Source organism: Phocoena phocoena, chromosome 18, assembly GCF_963924675.1.
Source record: "Phocoena phocoena chromosome 18, mPhoPho1.1, whole genome shotgun sequence".
In the NCBI taxonomy this organism is placed as follows: Eukaryota; Metazoa; Chordata; class Mammalia; order Artiodactyla; family Phocoenidae; genus Phocoena; species Phocoena phocoena.
In genome coordinates, this window is record NC_089236.1 from 21,177,348 (window position 1) to 21,197,146 (window position 19,799).

Below are 19,799 nucleotides of genomic sequence, written 5' to 3' on the forward strand. Positions count from 1 at the left end.
CAGGGGTTAAGACTCTGTGCTTCCACTGCAGGGGGAACAGGTTCAATCCCTGGTTGGGGAACTAAGATCCCACATGCCACCAAAACAAACAAACAACAAAAAAACAGCAACAAAAAAAGGAGGCCTGAAACACCCAATAGCACAGCAGGGTAAACAGGTATATGGTGAGGAGAGCCAGTAGCAAGTGACACGGGGCCCAGAGGCATTCACAGTCTATCCACACAAAGACCATCCTTTTCCTACTTATGAAATGCTTTTATAGGATCCCATTCTTTATGTTGGAAAAATATATATATGATGTCCACATCCATCAAGCTGTCATGGCTTTTCATGACCTTTTTAAAATTTATTCATTTATTTATTTATGGCTGTGTTGGGTCTTCGTTTCTGTGAGAGGGCTTTCTCTAGTTGTGGCAAGCGGGGGCCACTCTTCATCGCGGTGCGCAGGCCTCTCACTATCGCGGCCTCTCTTGTTGTGGAGCACAGGCTCCAGACGCGCAGGCTCAGTAGTTGTGGCTCACGGGCCCAGTTGCTCTGCGGCATGTGGGATCCTCCCAGACCAGGGCTCGAACCCGTGTCCCCTGCATTAGCAGGCAGATTCTCAACCACTGTGCCACCAGGGAAGCCCCATGACCCTTTTAAGACTACACCTTCTAAAAGCCTGCATTATCTATCTCAAGGAGACGCCGGGCTCCAGCCCATAACTTTGTCACCTGCCTCTGATAGTGACTGCTCCCTGCTCTTCTCTGATATGACTGCTGTCACTCGACATCATTTTCAGCTCGGTTAGAATTCCACAGGCAAATTCCTCCTTGGGACAGCTCTGATTCCTCCTCTGATCTGAAACATTGCCCTTTCTGGCCAGTGGCATTTTAAGACTGTATTTCTAAAAGATATCTTCTGATTTCTTCTCAAGGCCCTCTCTTCTGAATATTGTCTTTGAAGTCTTTTCTGACCCTAAAGAATGCCAGGACAAATCCTAAAATCAGACATTATTTACCTGACTCCAAAAAAATACATTTGCCTCCTATTTTAAAAGTCTGCGTACAACTCATGTGGTAATGTTGGTGCAGTAGCAATGGCTAAACAGAAACTTCAGGAACTAAATGAGATGGGACGCTGTCTGGGTCAGGAGACTGAAAAGCCAAAGCAAAGAGAATAATTGGGACTTCCCTGGTGGCGCAGTGGTTGAGAGTCCGCCTGCCGCTGCAGGGGACGCGGGTTCGTGCCCCGGTCCGGGAAGATCCCACATGCCGCAGAACAGCTGGGCCCGTGAGCCATGGCCGCTGGGCCTGTGCGTCCGGAGCCTGTGCTCCGCAGCGGGAGAGGCCACAGCAGTGAGAGGCCCACGTACCGCAAAAAAAAAGAGAGAGAATAATTGAAGAAAGATATATACTATGGATGTAGTTCCAAGATTCATTTTGGGTGCAAAAGAAAACTATACTGTACTTCCCACTCTGCTTTCAGTGTAGCATCAATGAATGCCAAGAAAGAAACACAATTTCAGAATATCTGAAATTCAACTGCAAACTTGCGTTAACACTTAGCAAAAAGGTGGGGAACATAAAGTGACAAATTTACTTGGAGTCTTGCAGACTCTTCTCTGGCCAAATTGCTGGTTCGAGACAGCTCATCATCTCTGTAAGAACAGGAACTGCAGACTTGTCACTTTCCCCGCTCTGTGCTAATGCAAGCTGAGTGCCCTCCCCAGTCAGCAGCGCGGGTCCCATTTTCTGCAATTCGAGCCGGAGAAGAGCCCTCTCAGGGAACTAATGAACAACTGTCACCAGCACTCTGTGAATGGATGATGGTGGAATCAGCGTTACCGACCAGCGGCACCTTCGAGTGGGAAGCACAGTCTCACTAACGGAGAGAACTGGCTCAGGGATTGGAGGTCCCCAAACACAGCATTCGGGTAACAACACACTGCTGTTAGTTACGTCTGTCCCCTGGCCTGTCCTCGGGGGCTGCCACCCCGCTGGCCCACGTGATCAGGCTCATTACAATTCAGCCAATCACTTAAACCGAGAGCACACCTCCGGTGAATGTTCCATGCTCCCAGCTACTTCGAGAAAAAACTCAGACCACTGGTCATGAACTCTGGGGGTAGGAGTTGCCCCTGATCTGACTGTCAATGTCCAGAAGGAGCTCAATAAATGCTTGATGAGAATCAATGAACATATGAAGTGGCTTATTAAATACTTAGATTGTGATGTGCCTGGAATACTCTATTTCGTATGAAGATTTAATTGAATCGTCACATAATCCTATGAGCATGTCACCGTCCTCATTTTAATGGATGAAGGAAGAGAAACAGAGTAAGTGACTTGCCCAGGGTCATGAGGCCAGTAAGAGTCCGGCTCTGGACCCCATGCTCTTAACTTCTACACTTCGCTTCTCCTGCATGAGAATAGAGGGCTCCCTACCCAGCACTCAATCCCTGAAGCCAGCGATACAGGGCAGACAGCTACACAGAGGTTCTTTCTACAGGAGACAAATGCAGTAGGGAGCTTTACAGGCTCCTTATAAAACCTCCTTTCTGCCCTCCCTCTGGCCCTTCCGCATCCAGTGCTGGCAAAGGACAGTAAAGAGCAAAGGGCATGGCAAGTGCCCTCGAAAACCCGTCTTCTTGTCCCAGATGGGGAAACGGAGGGACCTTTCTCCCTCCATTCCCACCACCCCTATACGACACAATTATACACATGCTCCCACACCAAGGACTCCATTTCTCCCAACTTCAGCTACTGTTTTTGTCACTCGTCCCAGCAAAACACTGAGAAGGTAGTTGCCCCTCTAATGTAGGTGGGACAAGATAAATTCTGGAGTCCCTCCCATGTCCGAAATTCCAGAACTGAAGTCCTCCTGGCTTTCCAAGAAAGCGCAGAAGCCAGTCTTATGGCCAAAATCTCAGCTGAGCTGTGATACCAAGGCCATCCTGCTCAGGGACAGAGGATCCTGGGGTGTGCTGACATGGTGGTCTGTAAACCCACCATCAAAGAAACCACAGAAATGGGGCTGGGAGGGGCTTCAAGATCATTTATTCCAAACCCCTGCCAAGTGGTGGGAGAACGTTTTCCAAACCAACTTTTTTTTTTTTTCATTGAAGTACAGTTGATTTACAATGTTAACTTCTGCTGTACAGCAGAGTGATTCGCTTATACATATATACATTCTTTTCTATATGCTTTTCCATTATGGTTTATCATAGGATATTAAACATAGTTCTCTGTGCCATTCGGTAGGACCTTGCTGCTTACAAACCAACTCTTAAAACTTGGTTTTGTTGTATCAAACCCTATTTACTTGTGGTGGTATTTTTTTTCTTTAAAAACAAACACGAAAGGCTTCCCTGGTGGCGCAGTGGTTAAGAACCCGCCTGCCAAGGCAGGGGACACGGGTTCGAGCCCTGGTCCGGGAAGATCCCACATGCCGCGGAGCAACTAAGCCTGTGCGCCACAACTACTGAGCCTGCGCTGCAGAACCCGCGAGCCACAACTACTGAGCCCGCGTGCCACAACTACTGAAGCCCACATGCTTAGAGCCCATGTTCTGTAACAAGAGAAGCCACTGCAGTGAGAAGCCCGCGCACCACAACAAAGAGTAGTCCCCGCTCACCTCAACTAGAGAAAGCCTGCGCGCAGCAATGAAGACCCAACACAGCCAAAAATAAAATAAATTTATTTTTAAAAAAAACAACAAACACTAAAACAAAGCACTAATAATATATAAACCTCAAAGAGGTTACTGTTCCATATCCTTTAAAGGTGGCTGGGTTTGATAGGTCTAACTCACTCAGTGTATTTTATTCCCGACTCTTGCTTTTGGCTCACAGAGGGCAGAAGAGGGAGGTTGGTGCCCTCCCTCCTACCACTGTGGCTGCCAGGCTGGCACCTGCAAAACTAGAGCCTTTGTTGCACCTCTACAGCCTGGAGCCTGGGGACATACGTCCCCACTGTTCCTTCTTCAATATTCATTGTTACATCAGCATGATGACGTTATTAACTGATGAAATTATTTTCGCCTACAGACAAACTAAAAACTAAACCAAAGTTTCACTTAAGTAGTTAGCAATAAGTCTACGTGCTGATTTGAATGAGATAATAGATATCAAATTGCTTTGTAAAAGCTAAAACACTATACTTAAGTATAAGCTATGCCTGTATGTGTTAGGAGATTTCATATATATGCCTATATATAATATATATTTAGGTGAAGCACTATTAGAGTTGGTCAAACTTAACTCCTCCCCCCAAAAACCCCTCCACCCATTTGATGGGTCATGATTTCCATATATGTTCAAATTCTCAGCCGTCTGGGGCTGAGAGCAATTTCTTTCCAATTGGCTCCCTTGGCTTTTGTGTGAGGGGATGGCTGAGTGTTCAAGGGCCAGAGGATTCACCAGAACATTCCACCCGGGCTCATCTCACATTCCCCACCCACACTCACTGACCAGGCAGGGAATTGCTGGTGGAGGCTATTAAACACGATTTTTCAAATTGCTACGCTCTTCAGCGATCCTTCTTTTAAATGATTTCCTTCTCACAACATCTGGAATGGTCGATCAAGAGAGGTTTTCAGCAGAGAAAGGAAGAAATTTCACATTCCAGTGAGGACCAGTTCTCACAAATTGTAGCAGAGGCTCCCCCAACTCATGGACAGAGGTTGCAAGAGCTCCTCAGAAGGCCCGGCTGTTCTGGGGTATTCTGTGACAATGCCCTAAAGACCACAGTTGGCCAAGAGCAGAGGCTCGACACAAAGTGATTTAGTCAGAAGAATCCAGGTTGATGGCCCCAATTTCTAGGTGTCCAGGCCACTAGGCAATGACGATGACTTTTAGGCCTCTGTTCTGCCTTCAGAAAATACAAGCCTAGGGCTTCCCTGGTGGTGCAGTGGTTGCGAGTCTGCTTGCCAATGCAGGGGACACGGGTTCGTGCCCCGGTCCGGGAAGATCCCATGTGCCGCGGAGCGGCTGTGCCCGTGAGCCATGGCCGCTGAGCCTGCGCGTCCGGAGCCTGCGCTCCGCAACGGGAGAGGCCACAACAGTGAGAGGCCCGCGTACCGAAAAAAAAAAAAAAAAAAAAAAAGAAAATACAAGCCTAGAAAAGTGATTCAAACAGAAAACTCACCCGCCTTCCTCAGCATGCACATGCTTCCAACCACCGCTCACCGACTCACTCACTCCCGCCACGGGGCAAATGCCCAGCACCCTCTAGCGATGATTGTGGACAGAGCTGGAGGTGCCTTTGGACAGGATCTTCAGCTCTGTGTGGTCCTCAATCATACTGAACAGAAATTTCTAGGCCTTTAATTATTTTTCACTTTTCCTTAATTTTTTTCCAAGTTCACAAGTCATATGTTCACTGTAATACATGAAACAAAACTGTATGAAGAAGAAGTTACTCATCTCAGCATACCCCTTCACGCCTTCCACGCTTCCACCCAACAATCCCTGCTCTGAGGAATTCAGAGTCCAGGAGCTGGTGTGTATTCTTCCAGACCATTCTCCTCACTCATGCACATGTAGTCATGCAGACATGCACATATACAGCGGGTTTCTGGGTTTTGTCTGGAGTTTTTTGCCCAAATAAAGAGAATCACACACTATACGTTATTCTGTAATTTGACTTTTTCACTTGACGGTACCGTGGGCATCCTTCTGTGTCAGTTAGCAATTACAGCACAGCTGTCTAATTTAGTGTGGTGTTGCCGAACTACAGCTCTGAGCCAGCCACCTGCCTTTGTAAATAAACATTTTTTTTAGTGGAGCACAGCTACACCCATTCATTTCTGGATTGTCTACAGTTGCTCATGCCCTACAACCTGAGAGGTGATAAGCAGTTGTGACAGATCGTATGGCTCACAAGCTGGAGCTATTTATGTACCATCTGGCCCTTTAAGCAAACGTCTGCTCACCCCTACCCTCAAAATATCAACCATTTATTGCCTCATGGTTCCGCAGGTTAGCCATATGGGCAGGGCTCGGCCGGACAGGTCTTCTGCTGGTCTCACCTACAGTCCCTCATGGGGATACAGTCATTAGGCCGCTGAAAAGTCCAAATGGCTTCACTCACGTGTTGGCAGTTGGTGCTGGCCATCAGCTCAGCAAAGGTGTCCAGGAGATTTCTTCACATGACGGCAACATTCCAAGAGGGCAAGCCCAATGCACAAATGCAAGCGTCTGCTTGCATCATATGTGTCCCATTGGCCAAAGTGAGTCCCGTGACCAGGCCCAGGGTCAAAATGAGAGGGTCCACACTTGGGTGGAGATACAGGAGGGTCGATTCACTGGGGACCATTCCTATGGCAATTTATCCATCCTCCGAGTCAGTAGATGTAGACATAATAATGAGATATAGAGGCAGACAATGATGGGTGTTTACTTAGCAGCCCAGCAAACTTGGGAATGGAGTATTTGTGGCTAGTTTGGCCTACCGCTCATGCTTGTTGCCTCATGGTTGCAGAATGGCTGTCCTAGCTGCAGGCTATCACAGCCGTGTTCAAGGCTGAAAGAACAGAGAAAGGGACTGCACCAACTAGACTAATCCCTTTTTATCAGATTAGCAAAAGCTTCATCAGAAAACTTTTATCAGACTTCAGGTAACACGAAGTCACATGGCAACTCCTAACTTCAAGAAAACAGTTATTTAACTCATCCAGCCTCAATAATGGAACCAGTCCCCACAAAGGAGACTAGAAATGGGTCAGGATTAGCCAACCTCAGAATTTGCCAGATATTCTAAACCAAGTATACGTCATTTTTTTTTTTTGAAGATGTTGGGGGTAGGAGTTTATTAATTAATTTATTTATTTTTGCTGTGTTGGGTCTTCGTTTCTGTGCGAGGGCTTTCTCTAGTTGTGGCAAGCAGAGGCCACTCTTCATTGTGGTGCACGGGGCCTCTCACTATCGCGGCCTCTCTTGTTATGGAGCACAGGCTCCAGACGCGCAGGCTCAGTAGTTGTGGCTCACGGGCCTAGCTGCTCCACAGCATGTGGGATGCTCCCAGACCAGGGCTCGAACCCGTGTCCCCTGCATTGGCAGGCAGATTCTCAACCACTGTGCCACCAGGGAAGCCCTATACGTCATTTTTGTCTCGAATGGGTGCTGAATTCCATCTAAAGACTTTTCAACACTAATTAATATGACCATTTTTCCCTTCATTGATGTAATGAATTATGCTGATAGATTTCCTTTGTATCTCATTATCCTTGTTCTCTTTGGCTAAACCCTACTTGATCATAATTATTGTTTTTTCATTGCTGGATTCCATTTGCTAATACTTTTTTTCAGAATTTTTGCAAACATATTAATCAGTAAAATTAGTCTATAGTTTTCTCTATACTATCATTATCAGTTTTCGATATTAAAATTATGCTGGGTTCACAAAATGGAGAAGTTTTCCCTCTTTTTCCTTGATGTGGAATGCTTATATAATATTAAGTTTTCTGGTCTTTAAGGATTAGATAGAATTCAAGAAACAGTTGGATTCATCTGGTCCTGGTGCTATTTCCATTCTCTTAATGGTAACTGTTCAATTTCAATTTCCATCTTCTTTGGTGAACTTGGGTTAAATTGTGATTTCTTCTGGGTCAGTAGCTGTGCTTTCACAATCCCATCTAGGATTCATTCTCTTCTAAGTATCATAGAATTGAGCAGTCCATGCTGAGGTATTCCTTCTCCCCATCCCAATTTCTAGGTGTTTCTAGGATAATTTACTACTTTATTTTCCAGAATATTACTAGAATTTTCTTTGCAGTAGGTCTCTTCTATTTCAGGAGTAGTTATTCATCATTCATAGTACACACTCCCAATCCAGCATCCTTCAGTAATTTGTATGAGCTAAGGTAATGCCAACTGCTGTAACAGATAAACCTTGTGATCTCAGAGGTTTAAAACAATGTCAATTTATTTTGCACTTAGGTAAAGTCAAACTGGAGGCAGGAGGCTCTGCTCTGTGCAGTCACTCTCAAACCTAGACTGACAGAAGCCTCTCCATTTTCAACTCTTATTTCCATGGTCGCCGTAAGTATCAGCATCCTACTGGCAGGTAGAGGAGACACAGCATGGACCAAGCCTCAAAGTGGCTTACATCCCTTCCACCACATTCCATTGGCCAGAACTCAGCACATGGCTACCGCAAACTGCAAAAAAGATGGAGAAATGTAGCTATGCTGTGTCTCCTGGAAGAAATGGAAATAGATTTCGGTGAACAACTTCTGGTCATTAAATATCCATTTAATCCAGAGACCCTCAGCATCTCTTCAAGAAACACAACCCAAAGTCATCTAATTACTGAATCCAGCTCAAAACCCAGAAGCTCCCCGGTGATGTGAAATTCTCTCTATCAGGTGAATCTGGGGCTCAGAGTGGGCAGTGAGCTAAGAAATAAAAAGACAAGTTAACCTCCACACCACACAGATCCAGTCTGGAATGGAAGAGCAGGGATAGAGTAACCCCAATAAAAATTCCTCTTTACGACAAAGTAATACTTGAGAGCTGCTCGGTGGTCACCGGTCCACAGAGGTTGTGAAGGCCTGCTTATCAGGAATGTTGAGGGCCCTGCCATGGGGTTGGAGGAGTTCCTTTCTGAAATCCTGATCCTGCTTCCAGGATGAACTCCCTGCTCTCATTCTCCACAGCCCTTGGCCTCCATGCCTCTCTCTCAACTTCTCTGAAATAGGAGGCGGAAAAGCTACCCCCATAATCTGATGTTTTCCAAAGGTCTGAATTTTAATGGAAATTAGTTGTTCAAATATTTCTTAGATTTATCTAAGTCGAGAAGTAGAAGACTTTTCCAAACCTGCAAAGTCTCCAATTTCTGGATTCTCTCTCTTCCCCCATCTGCTGTCTGGACACCCCGGGCAATCTCGGGAGCGACAAATTGAAGCCAGCAAAGTCCCCACAGCCCAGGCCAGGACACTGAGTGGAGCAGAGCACCCTCCCTGCCCCTGCTCACCACCACGATGACGTGGCTTTACGAGAGCACGATATGATCCTCCAGTATGAGCCGCTGAGGGTTTAACTGTTACAACAGGTAGCACTTCCTTAACTATATGATGAAGGTTTCACTGCTATTTTTTTCTCTCCTCATTACCTTCTAACTTGCTATTCTGATTTTTCACTTGTTTTGTTTGTTGTTTTTTATTCAAATCTGCTCTTCAGATGCAGGTTATATAGTCCCTGAGTGACCACGTACTTGCACACTTGTAAATGTCTTTCCTTCCACGTGGCGGCATAGGGACCATATTTCCCTGGATCTACGATTCCATCTATGTAAGATGCACCATTATTTTATGTACCACTTAGAAAGAAAAAAAACACTTCCAATTAAACTATAACGTAATGCTTTTTTATAACTTAGAATGATATTATTTTATACTTATTGAAAGGGCTTTTTCAGGCTTACAGATTTTTAAATCATTTTTTACTCTTGTGCATTAATAAAAAGGAATATATAAGCACATTAAATTGGGTAGAAACTTCTAAGGCCTCTTCTCATACAGAGTTTATAGATCTCAAACTACTTGTCAACTCAGAATTGTCAACGTCCATGTTTTTCCACATATTATTTTCTCTACCATCAAGAAAGTTCTTGAAAGAGCACTCCATTGTTATCTCCAAGATTTTCATCCAAGCTACTAACTCCCATTCTGCGAACTTTCACGCAGCATTTTCTTGATCTTTTCAGAAGGTGTCAACACATCTTTACACAACGGTCCCAGTACTCGTGTCCCTTCCCGGTCATTAATGATTCGTGCTGAGACGCTCCCCCAGTCATAAATGGGCTGTGAAGACTCTGCAGGCCCTCAACTGAGGCCTCACTCACACGGAGCTGCAGACCTGCCCCATCAAAAAGGGAAAAAGAGCTCGAGCTAGAGACAGAAGGCAGGTGGGACACAATCTAGGCGCCACCTTCCCGGAAAGTCCCCAGCTCTTTACTTTTATAAAAGATGGCGACTATCTGAGTGGAATATAAAAAAGTGCTCAGGCCACACATACTGTTCCATCCATTCCTACCATTGGAACGCCTCCACCGGGACTGTTATCCCAAACCACAAGGAAGAGTTGTGCATATTAACAACTGGCTGCCTATGAGGTGCGGCAGGAAGAGATGGTATGAAAAAAGAGGATTAAGAGCTAAAGCCTAGGAAAGGTTTTGGTACGAACATGCTCCACCCCCCCCCCCCCCCAGGGCAGAAATTCACATAAGACCAGCAAAAAGGTAATCCCAACTTCTCAGAGAATTCATTCACCCAGAATGAGGACCAGCCAGCATGGTTTAGAGGCATCAGTGTTCTCCATTCAAACGTGGTCACAGCTTAGCCACTGGCAACTTACTTTACCTTAGTATCAGATTTCTTACTAGTCAAACGGAAGAGATACCACCCACTTTGAATGTGCTGTGAAGATTAAGTGAGATCACATAAGAGAAAACATCTCACCCAGGGACAGGCACAGGGGTGATTCTCAATGAACGTGCATTCCTTTCCTAAAGCTCAAGACAGTTTCGAGTCAGCTAGCGGGCGCTCTGGCGCAATCTGGCTGGACACCCAGCCTGACCCAAGGTCATTCTTGGCCAAGCTTGAACCAATTCACTCTCCACTGCGTTACCCTCAAAGGATTCCAGGTTCCCTGTTGAATGCAAGGATGGCGGTCACTTCTCATCAAATTTTAGTGACAAAATATCCGAAGTGCTGAGCACAGTGTCTCTCACCTAAAAGCACCCAGTAGGTAGGAGCTGTTATTCTCTGTGCATTCCTCCCTCCAGCTCTCCCCAACCTTGCTCATTTCTACTGTATAGAGGAGGGAGGATAAAGTGCTCAGAAGAGCCATGAAGCCAGTGAAGGGGAGCAAGTGGACAAGAAGAGGCAAGAGGTAGAGGTGAGGATGGGTTATAAAGAAGAGATAGAGAAATTCCTCTGATGCAGAGGAGAAAAACCACATGACAACCACATGAAGATAAGATTTTGATTTAAAAGCTTTAGATCACTCTGAACCTGCAAACCTTAAGGGCAGACTCTGAAAATCACAAGAAGTCCACCGTGTTACTAGATGATTGTGCCCTGGTGTACGCCGGTCCACTCCGGGACACTTAAGTATGAAATCTCACATTTAAGGAACAAATGAACAGAACAGGTGGGCACTGCCACTCCGAGACCTAGAAATAAAGGTTCTCTAAGATGTGACAGCACCAGATCCTACAGGCCTGGAGCAGAAGACAAGTGTTGACAGAGCCCTCGGCGGTGGCTTCTCTCTAATGGGATGTGGAAAGCCAGCCTCCGGGGCTTCAAAATAAAATCTCTGCTTTCCCAGGAGCCCAACACTCAAAGTATTTATGTTTAGCATCAAATACCTCAGGCAAAAATAACAACCCTGGCTCCGGGGGCTTCCTCGGGTATTTCAGAAGACGACTCAAGCTACAGCTCCGGGGCATCCACGCTATCGTCAGAAAGGGGAGCAGATTAGTAACCAGGAGGTGAATTATTTCTGGCTGCTACACAGCTTTGAGGCAAATGAATCCAAGTTTTCTTTCATTTGATTAGCTCGACTGGGTAAAGGCTGAGTTGCTTAGAATTCTTTCCTACCCACTAATGGAAAAGTAAACCAATTCTATCCAAAATATTTGGAAAACAAAAGCCTCACCCGGGAGTCTCAAAGTTAAATCTTGGATTGAAATAAAATATATTATATGATTTGTCTTCGAAAAATCAGCTTCTCGGCTGCAACTTGAACAAGCTCCAATTTTAATGGTGCCATTAAAGTGTTTTCGCGCTGGACCCAGAGACGAGACCTCATAATTCCTTTGTGAACTATGAACGAAATCTATCACTGAGGCCCTGTGGGCAGGAACACAGATTTAGGGGGTCAAAACACCAAGCCTTCCCATTCATGATCTTACCACATGAACCCCTAATTAATTATGGGTGTCCTAATGTGAAAAATACTTTCATAACTGGAAGGTGACCTATCCCCATTCATAAGCAGACCACAAATCAGTCATAACTCCCCAAACACCATGAAAGAGCTGCTCAATTGGTATCTGAACTTCAAGTGTTGCATAATTTATATCTAAAATCCATTCTCATACATCTACTGAAAGACCCACTCTGACCTTCGCTCCCAATCCCAACTGCAGTAAAAGGGACTATAAATCACTGGAACACGGGCACCCTATTGCAGCCCAGCTCTCTCAAAGCCAGGCAACTTTCTTCCCTTGATGAGTTCATCAACCCTTCCCTTGATGAGTTCATCAACCCATCAACCCAACCCAACTGGTTATAAAACCTGTTCATATTTTGAGATAATAACTCAAAGGCTCTTTTACACCATGGTTCACTATTCACCCAGGTGGACCAACTGAGCAAGTAGACAGAAGGAACCACCATCAGATCCATACTCAGCCCTGCAATGGACTGTCCTCAGTTTAGGAGAGCTCTAACAGACTTTATATCCAATGGTGGTGCAAGATATAAAGCTCTGATCCTTATAGCTAAGAATCCTGTTGACTGTGGATCAAAAGAAAGAATTTTTACAGGAAGCCCACATCGTCCTTTCATTACAGCAAAGCTTTGCTTTGAAATACAGACATTTCTCGATTCCTAAGAGATAAGATTTTCTTTTCTCAGTTTTTCCAGGGAAGGAAATCTTTGTAAATTTCTCTCAATTCCTGGATACGGTTAAATCAACTGTGCCGATAAAGCAGATGCTGTGACGTCCACCCTGACCCCAAATCACTACAGAGAACCAGGAGCCCCGCAGCAAACAGGTGCAGCCAAAAGCAGCTTCTTCTAGCAGTTTCCAGGGAGATTTTCCAAAAAGACTGAGGAAGAAGTGTAAGGAAGGCTTGCTGGCACCTGCCACCCAGCAGTGTGGCAGCTTGGGATATTCCTTAGCCACCTTGGTGTCATCTGTGTCCTCAAAGGGGCTTGGTCCATCCAGAGTGGCGGCAGAGGGCTGGGAGGCTGGGACAGTGGCCAAGCCTGCTTCAGACCAGGCATCCATTGAGTCTGTCTACAGAGAAGCAGTGTGCTTGGAGTTGACATTTGTCTGTCCTGTTCAAGGGACCCTGGTGTGGTGTTTCACTAAGGCCCTATCCCCACAGTCCACAAGAAACACATGCTTGTTGGCTCCCTGCAAAGACCCCCACAGCTTGCAAGTGTCCTGAATGCAAGGTGGCCACCCTGTGAAAAGAAGATGAGGGGGCTTGGAACGTTCCTCGTTACCCCTCAGTCTATTAAGAGGTATGAAGTTTCCCAGGTGGGATCTAACACAAGAAGAAAAATCTTCCAGGTGGGCCACCATATATGGCAGAATTAGACCTGTCATAGTGAGAGGCTCTTACATGGTCTTGATTTCTTTTCTTTTCCCTTTTTTTTCCCCCTTTTTTAAGCTATTCTTCAGTGATTACTTCTTTCTTGTGACATCCTCAACTGTGGTTAAGGGCTCTGTACAGTAGAACTAAGTTAGCAACGTGCCGATTTGTCTGTTCTTCCTGTGCTTCTAAGCCTGGAGCTCTCTCCCTGACCTCTGCTCCCCTGGGATACAATTCCCTACAGCAGGAATGCATAAGAAGGCGCATGAGAGAGCTGTTTGACTTGGAGGATGCTCTTCCATTCTACAGTTAAAGAAGGAACAAGGGAAACAATGCCCTGGGAGAGGAAAAGTTGATTGTCCATATATAGAGAGGCAGGATTTTCAAAACATTTTTTTTTACCCCCGTTGTCTTTCAGGAAAAAAAAAAAAAAAGAGTTACCATTGTTGAAGCCAGCTACCTTTGGAATGAGAAGGTAGAAATCCAAATGAGCATAAAAATTAAGAACGTGTAATAACCTATCATGGAAAATAATCTGAAAAAGAATGTGTGTGTGTGTATATATATATATTAAATACATATACACATATGTATACAACTGAATCATTTTGCTGTACACTTAAAATTAACACAACATTGTAAATCAACTATACTTCAATTAAAAAAATTAAAAAAGAGGGCTTCCCTGGTGGCACAGTGGTTAAGAATCCTCCTGACAATGCAGGGTACATGGGTTCGAGCCCTGGTCCAGGAAGATCCCACATGCCGCGGAGAAACTAAGCCCATGCGCCAAAACTACTGAGCCTGTGCTCTAGAGCCCGCGAGCCACAACTACTGAAGCCCACGTGCCACAACTAGCGAGCCTGCACGCCACAACTACTGGAGCCCGCACGCCTAGAGCCCATGGTGTGCAACAAGAGAAGCCACCGCAATGAGAAGCCCACGCGCCGCAACAAAGCGTAGCCCCCGCTCGCCACAACTAGAGAAAGCCCGCACGCAGCAACGAAGACCCAACACAGCCAAAAATAAATAAATAAAATAAATTTTTAAATAACTATTTGAAAAAAAGAAAAGATTTTTTAAAAATTAGAAAAGAACTACTACCTATCACTAAACAGGGTGTGATAAACAGGGCCCAGTGATGAGTAAGACCCTGGTGAGGTCTTACTCAACCAAAGCCCCCATGCCTAGATTCTAAAAGAAGATGAAGGTGGTGCCCAGCTTTACAAAGGAAAGGGGCCCTTGGCAACTGCAGAGTGTTCCCTTGAACTGTGATGTCTGGAGGGATGTTAAAGTGGATTCTCCATGAGTCCATTTGCAATCACCTGCCACCGGCATGATTTTGTGGAAAGCAAATTGTTAGCCTAACTTCTCCTGGCTCCATGGTAGATGCCAGGAAGCAATAAATGTTATCTCCAAAAAACCTCACCTAGGCTCTGGGTTCTCTTTATCGCCACCAGAACCTAAGGAATTGGCCTTAATGAGTGATTCTGAGGGCTGGTGGCTGGAGAGGGCAGAAAGCCGGGTTTGGGGATTGAAGGGGGACAGAAGACAGGGGTCTCCCCATCAGGCAGAAGAGAGGTCAGTTCACCTCCATCCTGCTTCAGGGATGGACAAAAAACAGACCCAGGTCTGACAGGAATTCAGGGGGCTGTCGGCAAAAGCAGCTGGATTTCTCCGGGGTCCAGGGTTTCTCTCTATTTGGTTCCCTCTGCTTCATCCCTCTGTATATCCTGCTGTATTTGCTGCTTCCTCTTTTCCAGGTTTTAAAAACTGCTCTGCCAAAGTTAATGTTGAGGAGAGAAGTAACAACAAAAGTCAACCTGTTGATCGAACTCTTTTCTAACACAGAGGAACGTGTCCTCATTGGTGCTGGCGGTGGCTTTTGTTGATCCTGCCAAAGGAATCCACTTTACTTATGCTTACTTTTCTGAACTTGAGCCTATATTAAATATTTACTATTTAATAAATATTAACCATTGCTAAAGTGATCATTTGTCCTAGTTTGCTAGGACAGTCCCAGTTTATGCCTGCTGTCCCAGGAAAATTACTCATCTCTCCTCTCTCACTGTCCCAGTCAGGATGATCAGTGCTACACTCACCCCAGCCGTGGGGCACGTGCAGTGCTTCTTTCTCAACCAGTCCATCCTCTCCCAATAAGCACTGGTTTCTCTCTAGCCCATTACTTTTTAGTCATACCAGAGATCATAAATAATTTACTACTCATATCTCACTTACTTCCCAACAGGATTAAAATGGCATACAGTACATTCACTCAACAAATATTTACTGGAAGCCGAAAAGTTCCACGAATACTCCCTGAGGATACAGATACATATAAAGTTGTTCAAATAAAAGTTAAAAGTGGGGCTTCCCTGGTGGCGCAGTGGTTAAGAAACCGCCTGCCAGTGCAGGGGACACGGGTTCGAGCCCTGGTCCGGGAAGATCCCACATGCCGCGGAGCAACTAAGCCCGTGCGCCACGACTACTGAAGCCTGTACACCTAGAGCCCGTGCTCCGCAACAAGAGAAGCCACCACAATGAGAAGCCCGCGCATCGCAACAAAGAGTAGCCCCCACTCCCGCAACTAGAGAAAGCCCACGTGCCGCAACGAAGACCCAAGGCAGCCAAAAATAAATTTATTAAATAAATAAATTCATTTTTTAAAAAAAAGTTAAAAGTGAAGGCAATGAGAAACCACGTAGAGGGGGAAGATCACTGAGTCAGAGACCACAGATGCAACAGTCATTGTAACTCCCTCTATATTTGACTTTGAACTACCTGGTAGTAAAACCAAAAAGTAAAGTACAATGAGTAACAGCTATCATATTGCCTAAGGAAATACACCTTTGATGCAAAAGATGCTTTTTCTCTGACACTGAAAGAAATTAATCATTCATTCAATAAATATTTACTGACTACCTCCTATGTCCCAGGCGGTGTTCACTGGGTGGGATACAGAAGTGAACAAAGCAGAAAAAACAGGCAAAAGTCCTTGTCCTCAGTGAGCTTACGTTCCAGTAGGTTGAGACAGACATTAAATATCACATAGAGTGTGTCAGACAGTGATAAGTGCTATGGAGAAAAATGAAGCTGGAACAGAGAAGAGAGAGCTCAGACAGTGACCTGCAGTTTTAATAGGGTGGTTAGGAAACCCCTCACTGAGAAAGCGACATTTGAGGAAAGACATGAAGGGGAAGAGCGAGGGGTCACGTCACTATCTGGAGAGGAGTCTTCCAGATAGAGACCCTGCGATAGGAGTACATGGGGCCAGTGTGAGCCCCGTGACGTAAATCAGGACATTATGAGGACGTCAGGTCAGAGCTGGGAAGGCAGGGACAGGAAGTGGAGATCTTGGGCTCTTTTCCTTCTGATAAGACAGAAAGACCTGGGAAGATTTTGAGCAGAGAAGTGCCATGACCTAATATTTTAAAGGATCATTCCGGATGGTATGTCGAGTATGGATGGAAGGGAACAAAACACAGAACTAGAGAGACCAGTCAAGAAGCTTGTGAAATTTTCCATACAACAGAAGGTGGTGAGAAATGCTCAGATTCTGGATGTGTGTTAAAGGTAGAGGCAGGATGTGATAACGGGTTACAAGTGAGGTGACACAGGAAGAAAGTGGCCAAGACGGTTCCGAGACGCTTGGCTGAGCAGTGGGGCTGCTGTTTGCGGAGCAGACAGACTGAGGGAGGAGCAGATCGTGGGGGAGGACGGGAGTTTGGTGCTGACCTTGTTAAATGGGATACACCTGCTGGACACCCAAGTAGAAAGGTCAAGTCAAGCAGGTGGTCAGATGAGTCTGGGGCTCTTGTGAATCCTTACTTAAAGGACATGGAGTGGTAAAGTGTACAGTTATTTTTGCCAAAAGTACAGAAACATTTGTTTTATGACCATTTTTATATCAGTCGGCAATAAAAGTCAAGATCTTCAATCATAGCTAAGTGAAGGTATTTCCAGAAGAAGCCAAGTTAGTGGAGTAAATGTCCTCAAAGATGCTGCCTTTGGGAATCTAACTTAGAGCAAAGGTAGAGCTTACGAAGCTGAAGGAATGGGCAGTTCCCGAGGACCTCAGCCGGCCTCTCTCAACTCTGATTTCAGATTTGCCTTTAGCAAGAGGGAGCTCTTTGACTGTACTTATTCTCTGGGGTAGACGGTCAAGGAGCAGAGTTGACGTTTCACTATGAAAAGCGGAAGTGTCTGATAAATTCTACCCAGATCAAGGCCCACCTCACTTTATTTGGGGGCAGGTCACCAGGATATCTGAAAGACCTGCCAGAATTTTTCTTTAAAAAGGAGCTGTGAATTTACTCAAATGGGCAGACGAATCACAAGTCGAGGCCTCGGAATGATAAGCTGGTGTTTGGCAACAAGGTGGAATCATCCAAGTTAAAACGTAGTGTTTTCCTGGCAAAAAGGATACACAGACAGACACACAAAGTTAATACACAGACAGATAAAAGTTAATCCTGTCCCCAGCCAAATAAGAAAAGTGTCTATAGTTCCTCCAGGCCACACCCAGCCTGGAGGGGAAAAAAAAAGTGTGCAACTGTCAGAAATGAAACAAAACTATCAAGAGTATATACCAGCAACATAAATGGGGAAACTGACATCGCAGTTGCGTTTTGCCTCTGAAAGTGTAAGAATCATAACCTTTTAAAATTCCTTGAAACCTGGGACTTCGTCTGTTTTGTTCAGTCTGTATCCCCAGCACCTCCTAGAACAATACTAGCACATAGTAGGCATTCAATCAAACACTGACCAAGGAATGAATCGACATTACAAAATAAAGTGAAAACAAAACCCATCAGTGCCATCTTGTGGAAGGCCTTACCATGATGTATCCAAGGTTCCAGTCCCCAGGCTGGGGAACAGACGCTGAAATTTCTGTATGACAGGGCCTGAGGGGCCACAGACTGTTGGGAGTGCTAGGCTAGGAAACTTGTCTTGAAGCTGTGTTTGCAAACCATGCACACTTTTGACTTAGATTCAGGTGAGGTAATGGAGATTATGGGGGCAGGAGGGCTACAAAAGTTCCCCCAAGCCAAGCCTTGACACTGCCGGAGTATAAATGAGAGAGAGAAACTTCTAAAGTAGCCTTGGACCAGTTCCCCCGCCACATACACATACACACACACACACACACACACAGAGCAAAAACTGTTGTGATAACCTAGCCTCAAATTTTCCCTGTGTCCTTCAAGAGATCCTTGGGAACCAAATATTCAAAGAGCTCTCTGGACACGTGGTAACATCGTCTGTCTTCCTATTTCCTTCCTACACCCCTCCCCAACTCACTGAGGCTCCTGCTGTCACCCCTTCGTAGTAGTATGGGCTTGGCTTCTCTCTGCTTTTCTTCCTCTTTCTCCACATGGGGGGAAGGGGGGGCCAGTAATCGCTATCTGGTCATCTTCCACTTGCTTACCTCCTATGGGACCACCAAACACAGGTGGAACCACCGACAATCACCAAGGTTCTCTGTGTCTCTGTCTCCCACTGGAGCGCCCTTGTCTGTCATTCCCACTCCCTTCCCAAGAGCCTGGCACAGGGCCCAGAGAGGCAATATGAAGAACCCCAGTGGCACACACTCCTGGTATGCATGTGGTACTCAGGATTCTTCAGGTTTTGTGGATACCTAGGGCTTATACAATCTAGTGGACCCTCTTTGAGAAAAAGGATAAAACATTATAAATATGGGCTTCCCCGGTGGCGCAGTGAGTGGTTGAGAGTCCGCCTGCCAATGCAGGGGACACGGGTTCGAGCCCTGGTCTGGGAAGATCCCACATGCCGTGGAGCAACTGGGCCCGTGAGCCACAACTACCGAGCCTGCGCGTCTGGAGCCTGTGCTCTGCAACAAGAGAGGCCGCGATAGTGAGAGGCCCACGCACCGCAATGAAGAGTGGCCCCCTCTTGCCACAACTAGAGAAAGCCCTCGCACAGAAACGAAGACCCAACACAACCATAAATAAATAAATAAATAAATTTAAATCATATGGGCTTCTAAGAAGACCTCTGCTTTAAAAAAATTTATTAAAAAAACATTATAAATATGAATTTAGGTGCAGAAGTGAGTATTTATTTAAAATGGGGAAAGATATCACAGAAAATTACTGGCACCTCAGAGATATGAGTTCTTTTCTTCTGGTTCTCTGTGATAATTGGCCAGAAATGCCTACACAGAAATGGATTTCAACCTGGCCTCCTGGCCCACCTGGGCCTCTCTGCATATCCAGCGAGGCCAGTCAGAGAAGTCAGAGCATATGAGCTTCGCTGGCTTCCTCCTACCCTTGACCCCAGACCAAGCCCGTGCACCTGGACTCTGTCCCCTCAGGGCGGCTTCTTAGGCCCCCTCCCCCCTCCAAGAGTACTCCAGAGGGGGCAAAGGGCCGGCCCTCCAGGATGCTTAGGGGTCTCTGTCCTGGGGGCCAGCCCGAGTGAGTCCACTCAGGGTGCCTCATGTGTTACCACCGGGCCAAGCCACCTTGC